This window comes from Pteropus alecto, unplaced genomic scaffold (assembly GCF_000325575.1).
Source record: "Pteropus alecto unplaced genomic scaffold, ASM32557v1 scaffold25, whole genome shotgun sequence".
NCBI lineage: Eukaryota > Metazoa > Chordata > Mammalia > Chiroptera > Pteropodidae > Pteropus > Pteropus alecto.
In genome coordinates, this window is record NW_006441955.1 from 22,990,886 (window position 1) to 23,002,894 (window position 12,009).

The window sequence follows — 12,009 nt, forward strand, 5'->3', positions numbered from 1 at the left end:
AGTCTTCTTCTTCTATCTGTGCCTCAGTCAAACTGAACTACCTCCTCTTCCTGTACATCCTGTCTGCAGAGTTTTGATTATATTGCTCTTTGCACATGAAATACCCAACCTCTGGTGCTCTTATGTAGATCTAATCAAATGTTCAGGACCTACTTAGAGTGCTTCTTCTTCGTTTCTTTTTCTTTTTCTTTTTTTTTTCTTTTTTGGTTGACCTCACAGATTGCAAGGACCTTATCAGTTTACAGTACCTTATTTTTATTTATTTATTTATTTTTATGCCTACAGCACCTGATCTTCCTAGGTAATCTCCCATCCAAGTACTAACCAGGCCTGACCCTGCTTAGCTTCCAAGATCAGATGGGATTGGGCTTGTTCAGGGTGGCACGGTCATAGACTAGAGTGCTTTTTCTTTCATAAAGCTTTTTTTGATAGCTCAAGCTATAATCCCTCCCTTGAGGATTAATGATATTTTTAACCTGTAATCAATTGTTTTGTGACTTTTACCTTCTCAAGACTTTAAAGCATAATAATTTAGAGCAAAAGTTGGCAAATTATAGCCTACTGGACATATCCAGCCCATTGCCTGTTTTTGTAAATAAAGTTTTATTGGAACACAGTCGCATTTGTTAATATGTTGTCTATGGTTATTTTTGCACTACAGTGGCTTAAAGTCGATTGGTTGTGATGGAGACCATATGATCCACAAAGCCTAAAATATTTATTATTTGGCCCTTTACAGAAAATTCTTGCCGATCTGTCTTTTTCAGCATTAGGATTGCACTTTGCATCACCCCTTGACGTTTACCAGCTGTTTGAGCCACAGGCTTGCTGTGCAGTTCAAGTAATAAAATAGGAGTAAACTATTTTGGAACTTTTAAAGCATGAATATAGAGTATTACTATTGCTGTTACTTTTTCCCTAAGTTAGAGTATGTATAATTTATCACTAACTGAATAAACAGTTCTCAGAAAGAAATGAAAGGGAACTAGAAACGTCGTAGTGTTCTTAGATATTATTGTATTCTGTTTAACAAGGTGCATAGACGTGTGCACATGCAAAGTGCTGTAGAGATGAGCTTCATTAAACAAATATTTAGAAAAATAGAGAAAAATTTCCTTTTGTAAGCTCTAATGTGGAAAAGTATTACTGCAGAATTGACATGGGTTAGTGTATAGCAGTGTATCTTTGGTTGTTTGCACAAAATGTCAATCTTAAGATGATATTTAAAAAGTGAGGAAGTTGACATTAGCATTTCTAGTCATGAAATGATCTTTCAGCTTTTATGTGTTTTGCAGAGCCGGGTTTTGGAAAATAGAATGTGAAAGATAGTTTATCGGTATGGATAAAATAAGTTAAAGTCACTGTTTAAAAAAACAAAACAAAACAAAAACAAACAAACAAAAGAAGCTGACTACACACAACTCAGAGATAGTGGGTAAAGGGAGCCCTTTTCCTAACCAGATCTCCCACCCAGTGCATTAAAAGTAATGTAGGTCCCATCAGGAAATTTTGCTTCCTTTCCCTTCTGGGACATTATTAAATTTTCTTGGACTAGGAGACCCCAGTAAGCTACAAATAGTTATCTCCACTGTTCGTGCAGGGAAAACAGCGGGTGGGAGGGGGCTGTTGCAGAAGCCTGGCACTCTGCAGAGCATCCGTGGCTTCTTTAATTAAAGAGAGGCTGTCAGGGAAGATGGACAATGTTGCCTTTGTTAAAGTAACACAATGTCTTTCAAAATCATATTTGTTTTTAAACTCAGCATATTTGCACACCACATGATGAGAAACACAGTTAAGATGATGCATACGAATTTGTATAGAAGATGTTTGTTTTAAAAATATAACAAATAGTTACACAGGTTTTTAAAACGAGGAGTTGCAATGAGAGTGCTGTAAAAAGTTCACTTTAACTTTGAAATTTGCTGGTAAATGAGTTATATCGGCTTGAGGAGAGCTTTAATACACATGGATACTTTGGATATGAAAATGGAATTGAAACTATTCTCTTCTGGCAGTAGAAGTAAATTTTATGACAATGGATTCTTAGCTTTTTTCTTTCTTTCTTTCTTAGGCATTTTCCATTCTAAGTATATTCATGCAACAGTAAAATGATATATAGATTGTGACAATTTTTCAACTTCATTGACTCAGGCAAGAATATTAAAGGGGCTTATTGTTTTTAAGTATCTTAGTGATGAAAATCATATCATCCAAGAAATTTTATTTTCTAGGGCAAATGGTCTTTTTTTTTTTTTTTCTTTTTTTAAAAAAAGGGTATGGCTACTCAATAGTATGTTGATATCTTAATGAAGCATTTTCTATAAGAGAAGTCACCTAGGGGTCAGAACCAGTTGTCAAGACTCTGCACAGGTCTCTTTTATTGTGTTTATTTTGCCCAGTGTGATTTTATTATATGCAATGCTGGATTACCCAGTAAACAAACTGTACGTATTCTAAAAGCATCAACAAAATAGAGGCACCAAAAAAGAAACAATTTGGGGTGGGCAAAAATGTGTGTGTGAGATATATATATATATCACATTTCTCATGGAACTCATTAAAGTAATTTCCATGAGAAAAACAAATAAGAACTTTGTTGGACTTCCTTATATCTATAGATAATTTATATTTTAGTAGGGTTTCTATGCTGAATTATATTTTGAGGGAAGAGATTCCATATTTTCAAGCAGAACTTGATTATATGTCTTGAATCATGCTAAGCCTTTCAGAAGACATCAAAGAAAGGGAAGATGCAGCCCTTTCCCACAAGTGGCCTGTGACTTACACAAATATGAGGTATATATCCAGGAAACAGAGACCTAACTAGTATATAATGTAGTTACAATTGTATTCATTAGATATGTTTTTTGGTTTGGTTATGTTGTTAACTCTCATGTTGACAGAGTTATTACATTGTTAAATACTCATTTGTTTGAAATATGGGTAATTTACAGTTATCCATTGAATGCCATGAGAGAGAACCCACTACACTACAGGCAGGTGATCAGAGAGCATCTCGCCATAGTTGAAATTTGCCCAGCTGTAGCTCAATAGACTGATGACTATGGGAATAAGTTATGTGGAACCCAATTAACTGGCATCTTCAAATAATTAGTTTTTTCCCTTGCACTTTTGTTGGATGAAAAAGAAGCAATGCTCAGATAGTAACCAATAAGAGGAATTTTTTAATTGAGTTCCTCACCATGGCTTTAGATCAGTATAAAGTCCAATTTCCTAGCCCACCTCCATCTATAGTTCTACCTAGGGAAAACTATCATAGCAAAGAATGACACTGGAAATTATCAGCCTTTAAAGAAATATTAATTCTGTTGGCAATATTGCTCTTGTAAAGTGGACAAGCCATTCAGAAACGTTTTCTAACCATATGAATTGAGGCAAAGAGTTTTCTATGTAATTCTTCATTCATTTTACTGAAACCAAAGTTTTACTTATTCAGCTGTACCCCTGCTATTGAGGTAATTAAGTTTTGCTGTGTTTGGAGACGCACTCCACAGTCTGACATCCTCCTCAGGATCTCTAAGAAGGGCAAAATCTCTACACAGGCTTATCAAAAAGATCCATCAACAAAGCTCAACACAAAGAAGAATATCCCATCTACCAAATGAGTCAGAGTTATAGTAAAGAGCTTAGGAGTTTGGAAGAGGAATTGAATATTTCAAGTGCTGTAAGGCTGGGAACTGTGTTTGCCTCCTTCAGAGCTCTGTATAACTCCTTATATACAGTAGGCACTCAAATGAATTGGTTGAATAAATATTTCTTGTTAGGATGGTCAGCATATCAATTTTAGCTTTTGAATTAGGCACTTAAAGATGAGTTGAATTTTGACTGCCGAAGAGAAGGGAAGACCATCCAGGTAAAAGAATATGATGTGAAAAAATGCAGAGGTGGAAAGAAAGTGGGGCGGTGAGAGCTGGGATAAAATAATGCATAGAGTTGGATAAGGCCACTTAGTAGATTATTTTTATGTCTTATTTCATGCTTAGACTTGGTGATGGATTTAGAGACATTTGCAAGCCCACATATTGTTTTTACACCCACTCCGCAACACATACACATTTTGGATTAGAGGAAAGAGCATTGCTTATTGCTAGGGTCAGCTTAGGTTTCAGCCTTAAAGCATCCTGAGCAAAAGTGATAGCTGGGCACATTCATTCTGAAGTGCAGAGCTTAAAGAAACTTTGCAGGACTTCAGAAGTATTTCATTTGACAGCACGTCTTCGCTTTCATTTAAGATGAACCCTTAGCTAAATCTCATTATTTTGCTATTTCAAATCTGTAAAGAAGCCACTTGAGGTGCTCCTGAAACAAACTAGGATGTTGATTGTTAGCATGGCTGGGTTGGTGCATGAGGTCACAGGCACTGTGTATTCTGCATAAATGCCATCCTGGATACATCATTTTGCTAAGTCCTTCTGTTCAATGTCAACACTGGTTTGTCTTCTGAATAGGCATGCTTTCTAGAAATACCCTTCAGCTGACCCACAGCACACCACACATTACATGTTTAGTGATGTCATTCCTATTCTCTGCTGCAGGCAAGAGATGCCTGAGGAGGACATTTACCACTGAAACGAAATGGAAAGTATTTATTTTATTTCTCTCATCAGAGGTTTAATGCCAGACACACATTTCAGGGCCTGGTGCATTGAATATGCAGACACACACAGAAGCCTGAGTAAGAGTATGGAGAATCCAAGTGGACTGTGGGACCAGAAAGAGACTGGGAGATCAGAGTTATATGTAATGAAAGAGCAAGGGTTATATCAGGTTTTACATAAAAGAGGATTTTGGAAAGATTAGAAGAACTGGAGCTGAGGGTTCCTAAAGAATGTCATAAATTTCCCTTTTCAAATATGGTGAGTTCTCATCTTTCCAAGATGGATTAAGTTAGCACTATCTTGCCTGAAAACAGAGGGTTAATTCAGATGCCCTCTTAGGACATTATTAACGTTTTGTGCAGTACGCAACTCTGTGTGACTGCCTCATATCATTCAAAAATCGAGCAACGCTGCAAATAAAGGGCTCTCCTATACACACTTTCTCTAATTCCTTCTTGAGCTTGGCAAATTAATATTTTGGTTTGCTTAAAAATAAGAAGGAAAAAAAGTATAATTTAGATGGGGGAAAAATATCTATTTGGTTATATGAGCACCTTGAATGTTTAACAGAACATCAGTTACTCATCAGTAATTCAATCACCATTCTCTAGATAGCTAAAACTTTAGTAATATTTTATGTAATCTCTGGCCAAGAGAAAGGTAGAAGAGAGAGTGTGTGTGTAGCAGCAAAAGAAAACACGAAAAAAATGAAATTAAAGATATTTTTGAAGTCAGTGGGAAACTTTCATTTTAAAGCATAGAGTGTCTTGATGGAATATGATATCTGGGGCTGCAGGAGAAATAACAAATATTTTGAACCTATGAATACTTTAGAATTACTTATTATCATTATTATTTTAACAAACTCTGCTCATTAAAAATGTATTTGAGGCAGCTCACATTCATGCAACAAATATTACCGATGCTTCATATGCTTTCCCAGTTGTCTAAATTTGTCAAAAATAGGTACAGAGCACCACATCAGTTAAAATTCATAAAGGAATGTGTAAGTGAATGTGATTACTAGTAGGGGACAATTCTTAATTGGTCTGGTAACTTTCTGTATATCTTGCAAATGGAGATAGAGAATGCCTTCATTGTGGATTATCTTTTCAAGGATGTTTGTATAGCTATCAGTCTTGGAAGAGAGAGCATTTCCCTCTGGAGCAAAAGACAAGCACGCTTATTGCCCATTATAAAAGATTTGAGTTCTCTAAGCTCAAGATTCTTCAACTAAATGCAGCCCACATTGGGCGCAGGTGTGTAGTTTTCTTAGTTATGTTGTTGGAATTGGGGCTTGGGGAATTGGTGCAAATGCTGATACTTTACCTGTGAATAATTCCTGTGAGTAATAGTCCTATCCTGTAAATAATAAATAGACCTATATCTGTGACCTCAGGGTCTTGGACTTTAGCCAACAGCCATAGAAATGTGCAGATAATTTCTTAGATTGCATAGAGAGTAAAATTTCAGGCCATTTAGAAATTGTGTCATTTGCCTTGAGTATTTGCATTTTATTCAGGCAAATACTTGAGCTGAACTAGTACTTTCTCAAAGTAAAATATCTCCTTTGGTTTTTAATTTTCTTGTTAAATTTAACCCGAAAAATTTTCCGGGGAGAAAAAGGATAAAGGATATTGTGAAAGAAGGGAGAGGTAAAATGGGGCGATAGGAATACCAAAAAATAGTGGGAAAAGAAAAACAAGTCAAAGAAAAAAGCAGGACACAGGAACTAAGCATTTTTATATGTTTAGACAAATGTAGTCTTATTTTTTTTAAAATTTGGGCTTCATTCAATACCTGTGCTAATAGACATACTTTTGTTAAAAATACAGAGAGGCTTGCTTATTGGGAGAGAGGTGATTTACTATTTTTCACTTATTTTTAAATGGCAAATTTTAATTACAATTCAAAAATGGAGAAAGCTGTAAATATAAAATGTAAGCTGTTGGAAGATTAAGAAAATGACAATTTTATAGTGTTCAAATTATGTAGCACTTGTTCTAAATATTGCTGAAATCACCACTTAAAAGGGTAGACTAATCTTATTTAGAATATGCCATTAGTTACTATGTAACTTTTTACTATTTCTGAATTACAAAGTTGTCAGTAAAAATTGCAAACTCAGTTATTAAATATTCAATGCCTTTGAAAATCTAGATCGCTTCACCTATTAGACAAAATGAATTTATTTATAAGATCTTTTTAATTTCATTTTAATGAAAATAAAATAAAGTGGAATGAACTAAAGGAATCATACCGTCAGTCAGTGAATCATTTTTCATGAGAATAAATATCAGATAAACATAATACACTATGATTGATTAAAAATACTGTACATAATGATCTTTTTAAAAAATCAAGATGGAAATAAGGCAGCTTTCACTTAGAATAAAAGCATCACTGATTTCTCAATCAACTGAGAACACCTACAGGGGTAATTATAGGTCATTCTTGTCATTAAACATGGACTGCAGAATCCACCTAAATCAAGTAATCATTGTGTTGATTAAATAATAAAAAAAACTAAGATGATCTGATACATGCCTTGTAGAGAAATATAAGATGATTTGAGACTATTGCATGCGGTCGAGAGATTAATAATATATCCAAAATTTTCTTCTCAAAATGTTTGAGTGGTGACCAAAATGGTAAGACAAATCTGATTTTCAATTTTATAAATTTGTGATTCCTAACACCTTCTTACCTGGTATTCTCTTCAGAGTTGCTGTATCTCCTTGCTTTGGGCTCAGAGAGGTGAAGAATGCAAAGAAATAATTAAGACAAAGTTTGTGCTCTGTTCAGGAAGTAATGTCAAAAATAAAAGGCAAGATAAAGATTTGGGTAATAAGACAAGTTAATGCTAGAAGCAATGCCACCAGATAGGATGTGATTAATTGCCAAAGAATTGTGCAAACAATAATTGCTAGAATTCAAATAGGGGAAACTATAATAGAGTAGAGTGGTCTGAAGAAGCGTCAAAGGCCAAATGTAATTTGATCTGGGCTTGAAGGATGGTGAAATATGGCTGAATGAAGAGTGCAAAGACTCAGATGGGTTGGCAAACTACTCTTGGGCCAAATCTGGCCTGCAGACTGTTTTTGTACACCTGCAGAACCAGAAATAGATTGTACATTTTTAGATGGTTGGAAAAAAATGATCAAAGAAGAATAATATTTCACAACATTGAAAATTATATAAAATTTAAATTTCAGTGTTTATAAATAAGGTTTTATTGGAACATAGCCACTCTCCATTTTTTTATGCTTGTGGCTGTTCCTTTGCTACAAATGGCAGAGTTGAGTAGTTGTGACAGAGACCAAATGGCCCACAAAGTGTAACATATTTAGTATCTAGGCCTTTACTGACAAGGTTTGCAATTCCTGGTATAAGAGAAAAGTGGACAATAATGGTGGACAGGAATGCTAGCAGATCTATAAGTATAGCAAGCTCTGGAGAGAAAGAGCCATCAAAAGTTTTGAATATAGGTGGAAGCCAATTCGCAACTGTCTCTGATTACTTAACTCATCACCTGGGCTTGCAAATGTTTATTAAATCAACAGATCAAATATTTGCTCTTGAAAATAATGAATGGGTTTTCTGTATGGTACATTCCTCTTAACTCTCTCAGGTCCATCCTAATGTCACACAGGTGTGCTATGAGCAGCTCTCACAGATTTTCACATTGTTGGACTCAAAAAAATTACCTTGAGTTTTGGGGCTTCTCTAAGAGTATAGGTAGATGACTCCTCCTTGGACCTTTCGTATTTGGATTGCATGACATTGTTCTTCTTCTACCTTTTCTACAATAGCTCAAACATAGATACAAAAATGAGGTTTTGTATTGACACAAAGAATTAGCAAAAAGTCCTAGTTCTTTCCAGTGGGTTTGTGAGGGCCATATCATTAGAGAAAAAAGTAGTTCAGGCAAAACAAACTTCAGAAGAAGGTCAACTATTAGACTTCCCCTTCTGTGGGTGTTCCCATCATATCCACCATGGATGCATTTCAAATTTCCACTCTACTATTTAAAGCAGCATATTACCAAGCTTCAGAGGCTAAATCTAAGACTAGTGTAGAGAAACACACATGGGAAAAACCTCCAATAAGAAGAAAAACTCTGGGAAACGTGGTTAAGTAATTTCAGACTCAATTAATAATGGAGACTTTAATATCCTTGGAGCAATCCAGTGCAAACCAAATTTAAACTACGTGCCAGTGCTTCCAGCCAAATTTACTTTCGATCGTTTATGTTTTTAAAAAATCTTAGTGGGGAATTCTTTAAGTAAACCAAATCTGGTTAAAAGTTACATTCTTGTAGGTAATGAAAATTAGGTAAAGAACATTAACTTTAGATTTTTTTCATTTTTAATTAAAAACAAATAGGATATCTTATTTTTTCTTTCTTTTTTTGGTTCATTTGAAAAAATTTTTTGAGAAAAAATGCAAACTTCCAATAGAAAGAGTAGTGCTGAGATGAAGTTAAGGGAGAATATTAAGAGAGAATGAGAAAATATATAATACTTTTAAAATGAAATTTAAGATCATGCATAACTTGTATTAGAGTTCATCCCAGATAAGTATGAGTATAGTTGGGGGGTAGTGATGAATTCTGGATTAGAACAGTGTAAAGCTTGGGAAAAGCAGTAAGCTTAAGTCTTGGGAATGCAAAATGGATGATATTTTGGAATGCTCAACTATCCAAATGGAAGGAAATGAAGCTTAATCCCATATGTCAATATATTCTCATAAATATCCACCTAAAAGGCCCCAGCCACAGACATACTTGGACACAGATATAGATACAGACACACAGATATATGGACAAATAAATACACGCTTTATGATGTAAAAATGTTCCTAGGTCAAAATTGTAACAGTGCAATGGTTTCTAGAAAACAAAATAATTTTCTATTCTGGCTCAGAATGTAAAAAAAAAAAAAAAGACTTTCCCATAACATTGTATAATGGATCTTCCAGTCACAGTTTCCTATGGAAACATATTATATATAGTGGATGACAAGAAGAGTTTTATGATATCTAGAATCCATTTAAAATCTTTGAATAGGAAAACTTGAGATCCAATTAAAACCTTAATAAATGACTCTATATTGAATATAAATATATTAAATTAATATGTGTGCAGGATGAAATTGGAAAAGTTATGGGAGTCTGCATTTTAATTGTTTCTATTAGGAAACTGTATATTATAACTCTGAGAACTACTTGGTAATGGGGCTGTTTACAATGAAGCAAAACTAAATTTAAATAGGACATTTTAGTCTATGACTTGTCATAATTTATGAGGTTTCAGCCTTAAGGAATGTTGAGATCTCATTGGTGAGAGGCCTGTGAGGAGAGGGAAGATGGACCAATTGGAGCCCAGAAGAGCTCTAGGGAGGCTGATGCAGTGATAGGTCCAGCCCACAAAGATCTCTCCATGAAGGCAAGCGAGGGCTGGCAGGCTACTCCATGTCGAGATTGGTAGATACAGAGTGAGTGTACTTATCCTGTACACTCAGAATGAGTCTGCTCTCCACATGCATATATACTTATGCTAGGTTTTTTTCCTAGTATGTTTCCTAGGGAGTGTAGCTGTTAACATATGGCAGACCCAGAAATCAAACTACCCAGATACAAAACCCTGGTCCCCCAATTACCAGCTGGGGATGCCAACATCCATATAGATGTTATGAGGATCAAGCGGAATATTGTATTTAAATGCAGGGTATCTCTATTTTGTTATTATTATTTTTGGATATAGGCTTTTGGCTTTAGGCCACATGACTTGAGACTTGGAAAATTATTATACATCTATGGGCTAGACTAAGCTATTCTTGTAGTTGTCCAGTTTTAAAAGAGATTGTTATAAATGTGCTTCTATTTCTATCTGTATTTAGGCATAATTTGTAGATGCTAATAAAAAAATAACATTTTGGGAATTATGAACATAGGTGGTTGGCCATTTAATTGGGAGAGCCATGCCCAAGACTGATGGAGTTAGCCCTCCCTATGGTGTAACCAAGTCTCAAAGTGCTAAGGGTTCGCCTTATTAGTGTTTATCTTTCTGAAATATCTGAAGTGAATGGCAATTGTCCTATTCATTCTCTTCCCCAAGCTACTTTTAGTCAAAGGTTTTGTTCTTTAGATAGATAAAGTTAGCTACCATTTTGAGAGTGTACTAGGAATTGAGGTGAGTGGATTTACAAGCATTATTTCATTTAATTCTCACTAGGATAGATGCTATTGTATAAGTTAACAATTAAAGAGAGATTAGGAAACTTGATCAAGTTCACCTAGTAAGGAAATGCTCAGCAAGGTTGCTCATTAGATTCCGCTGTGTTGTTTCCCAGACAGGCAGACTTTCTGAAGAGAGAATGATGTGCTCTGTCCACCCTTGCCTTCCCACCTGACAGTCTCTCTTTCCTCAGAGCTTTGCTTCCACTTGGTTAAAGACCCTATCATCATGAGGTCCTGGGTTCTATCCCCAGCATCTCCACGCACACACACACAAAAGGCCCTATCATATTATCATGTATCTATCTTTCTCACTTGACTGAATCTGAAATGATTTAGAGACCATGAAAATCATTCTTTCATCCCTGACAGGTTCTGTTGTACCTCAATAAAGGCTATTTCCTCCAGTTAGCTCACAAAAATTTATTCTTCTAGTAGTAGCAATAAAGGTTTGTAGAATTAATAAATGAATGAAATACTAAATTTTCCTGGCCCACAAAAGACTATGAGCTAAAGCAGCGGTTTAAAATATACACTCCTGATGAAGTTCTTAATGAAGATTAGCCAATCTCAGAAGCAGAGGGAGGGGCTGGAAGAAGGACCGGAGAGCGGGGTGTGTTCCCTCAGAGCAATTAAAAAGCGGGGCTTCCCTTGGGAGCAGGCAGTTTGTCCTTAGTCTCAGCCTCTGCCACCCTTTTCTCATGATACCTCCTGTTCTCAGGATTCTGAGTGTTCTCATCAAGAAAACACCAAATCCTTGAAAGCCTGGTTTCCGCCTTGTGGTTTGTGAGCCCATTTCATGACTTCATAGCCACCAGCAGCCCACAGTGCTTTTCCTGACTCCATGTAGGCAAACTAGACAGGGCTTCCAGCAAGTGAAACCTTTTTTTTAGGTAAACATTTTGGGCCTGCTTTTGAAATTTTTCTGACAGGCCAAGTGGTAGAAATGTGTGTATATACAAAGAATGTTCTCTCCCCTGTTCTGTTATGTGTGTGATGTTACTTTCCTTATAGAAATAACTCTGCTTCTCTTAGCTGATTCTTACTTGGAAATTGGACTTTCCTTGCTGATTTTCACTCAGAGAGGGCCTGCTGAGGCGGGGTGGAAAGGACTCAAAACATATCTTCTCTCAGACTACACTTTCTGTTTTAG

The 12,009-nt window shown here is 35.7% G+C and overlaps 1 pseudogene; it reads right to left on the minus strand.

Annotated features, from left to right (window-relative positions):
- Positions 1 to 276: 276 nt before the first annotated feature.
- Positions 277 to 395, minus strand: LOC112485876 (annotated as a pseudogene).
- Between the last annotated feature and the right edge of the window lie 11,614 nt (positions 396 to 12,009).